Source organism: Nannospalax galili, unplaced genomic scaffold, assembly GCF_000622305.1.
Source record: "Nannospalax galili isolate Female #2095 unplaced genomic scaffold, S.galili_v1.0 scaffold10, whole genome shotgun sequence".
NCBI classification, from domain to species: Eukaryota; Metazoa; Chordata; class Mammalia; order Rodentia; family Spalacidae; genus Nannospalax; species Nannospalax galili.
The window spans coordinates 9,221,627-9,225,168 of NW_008331140.1; positions in this window are offsets into that span (position 1 = coordinate 9,221,627).

Genomic DNA, 3,542 nt, shown 5'->3' on the forward strand with positions numbered 1-3,542 from the left:
TATCTCCCCCTCCTTCATTTGTTTCTTTATACTCAGAAGAAATCAATTCTATTTTTCCTTTTCATTAATTTGTTTGTCAATCACCATCCACTATGAATCAGTCTTCCTTTACTTCATGGTGGGGGTATTCAAGCCTTGAGAAGTTTCTTTTTAATATTATCCTGTTGTGAAATTTCTATTCATTTCTTTCTTTGTGAGTTTTAAAAATCACTGTTCAATGTTGCCTTCAAATTCATTAACTTATCATTACAGTTTGCTCCTCAGTTTGATAGAATATAACCTGTGTATGCTCTTTTTGCATGCTTGATTACTTTTTGTATTTCACGTTTCCTCTATTCTGGCCTTTAAAACCCAACACACCCCACCCTCTCAACTATAATTATTTCTGGATGGCATACATAACCCCTGGGCATACATTCATTTACCTTTGAGCACTTTCTATTTCCCCTTTGTCCTTTGCTTCCATTGCACTAACCCATTCAAATTTATCATGAACTTCCTGCAGACATCTGTGACTGGCTTTGCAGAACAACATACAGCTCAGTTTTCTATGCCTTAATTAAAATTCAGGTAAGACCAATGAATGTTTAACTGTTCTGCCTCTCCCAGCATAACAGTCTAATAAGTTTGATTTGATCTAAATGAAATGAAGAATTTTTGTACTGTAAGAGATTTCAAAATCTAATATGATTCCTTATTATAGTGTATCTGTAATTTTTTTAATGTGATATAATATCTTCATCTTCATACTTTGTCAATTATGCTGAGAGTCATCATCTAAACTCTTGTGCTTGGCCCTGTAATTTAAATTTATCACAAATGTTTGGCTTCCTCTGCCAAAATAACCAGAATACCACACAATGATGCATCTGTTTCACCTTTCCCAAATCTTATAACAGAAATTATGGTCTTCTAATTTTTCCAATTTAAAGTCATGTTGGAACTGAACTTCTAGGGCCTGAATACTTTAGAAGTTATTGTTTATTTTATTATTAGTCTATATTCATTATAGAAAATGATGTTTCAGCATAAATATTTTCCTATAGTTATACTGTTTAATGTGTGACCCTCTGTCATAATGACCCGATAATCCACTCTTGTCAGACTGAATCCATTCAGGAAAATGAGCATTAAGTCCCGAAAATGGTGTTGCAATCAAGAAGTAATTATATTACAGTAGGCTTCACATTTTAAAGAGCCACTACCTTCCCTTATTAGTGCACTGGAATCCAAGTTTCTAGTGTATGAACCTTTGACTCACAAGTCTTATTCATATAATAGCAATATCATGAATATTGTATTAAAGATGAGGAAACTTAAAAACCCAAGAAATCTAATAATTCTGATGTTATTTAATTAATTGGAAGTTCAAGATTTTCTATAAGAAAATATTAGAGTTACTTAGGGATGGAGGGATGGCTCAGCAGTTAAGAGTAGTAGGTGCTCTTGCAGTGGACCCAGGTTTGATTCCCAGCATCCTCATGGTGGCTAACAATCATCTGTAACTCCAATTCCAGGGGATCTGATGCCCTCTTTTGACCTGTGCTGATATTGCATGGCATGGGTATACTTACAAGCATGCAGGCTTATACATACTTATACACATAAAATACATACTTATACACATATACATACTTATACTCATAAAATAAAAATAGTAAATAAAATAATTTTAAAAAAGAAAGCATTAGTGTAATCACAGCACTGCAACAAATAAACAACTGGAAATAACATAAGTTACAATATAGAACTAGAAATTCTATTGTCAATTGAGTTTTAACAGAAAACTGTTTCCATTTATGTTGTATTTTATTTCCTTGTGACAGTAAAATATTGTAAAAGGCCACAATAATGCTTGTGCACAATTGAGTTAGCAAAAATCTCTATAGGTCTAATAAAATGATTACAGTAACAATAAAAATTCAAAATAACAATAGTAAATATTTTTTTCAACTTATTCACTATATCATATAAATTCATCATCAAACCTGTGAGGTGGATATTACCTTATCATTATCCCATTTAAATGTAAGCATATTGAAAGATTATAACTTTAGTATGAATATTAATATTAAATAGAGAGGTATTGAGTGACTTCTTCCCCTCTTATAATCATCAACATTAGAATTTGTTAGATAGCCTATGGGTCTTGGGGAGCATTGTCATCTCATGTGATGTAACTCAATTTAAACTATAAGTACACACACTCACAAGCATTCCACTGCCAGACATGGGAATCTTTTCTTGTTGGTTGGGGTGGGTTCCAAAAAACTCCCCAAACAATGTAGGCTATTTCAGTTGCCCTTGGTTGCCTCCTGAAACTTGAAGTTTAGGCCATATTTCTAAAGACATCACACACATCAGACAAGATATGGAGATATCAAGCTGGAAGTGATCAGGAAGTCTCCTCCCTCAGGATTAGGTTTTATATTAGCCACAACCTTCTAAGAGCAAAAAGCAAACATAGACCTATCCAACTGTAAAGCCTTTGAACATTGACAATGGCCCACCCAATAAGAAATATGCAATGATACAGTTTGTGGCAGTTTTTTATTGGGAGTAACCAACAGCTGTCCAATTGAACTTAAGGCCTGATCAATAGGAATGAATTCAAGACATGCACTGTAAACCTAGTCAACTATCTGTGGCTGTAGAGGTCTGGCCCCTAGAGGTGAACTTAATATTGCCATTTTCTTAAATCAGTATAGCTTCTAACTACATTCTAAATACTTATGCTTAAGCCTATAGGTAAGTGTTGCTCTCATCCTTCATCAAAGAAGGATGAGATATTTTTGCAGCAGGTGGACACTGGTACAGAGATGCACAACCATTCACAATGCAGAGAGTAAGTGACCATGGGGTGCCCGGCCCCAATTGATAAATCTATGTTGCAACCATATCACTAAGCCACAAGGAACATTGCAGAGGAGAATACAGGGATATTCTAAGAGCTAGAGGGCCAGGACTGTTGCTGCAATATAGTGTCTTCTAGCCCCCACAGGGAAGCTGCTCCCAGAAAACCTTAGCAAAATCATTGAGTAAATAAGGCTTACATAATAACCACCCCCACGGCAGTTGCTACATAATGTGAAAAAAGGTAAATTTCTCAAGGACTCATTGCTAGATAAAGAGCTATAGGAAGCCAACGGCTGCTCAGAGAGGCAGAATCAGTTTTCTCCAGGTTTCAGTTCCTTGATAGGTTATCTAGTCCAAAATAGTCAATCCTAAACACATATACATAAAAGCAACACTAAATGGGCTCAATGTGCTCAGTGTGTGTGTGTGTGTGTGTGTGTGTGTGTGTGTGCTGTTACACATATGTATGCAACAATAACAATTAGAGATAATGTCATAAATCTCAGAGGAAATGAGAGGGCATGGATAGAATTAGAGGAGGAGAAGGGGTGGAAATGATGTAGAGTACTCATGTATGAAATTCTTAAGAAGTAATAACTTTTAACAAATACATAGTAGATATACTGACATATGATTATGAATTTCTGTTCTAGAATATATTTTCATGTATCTGGGATGTATCTTTA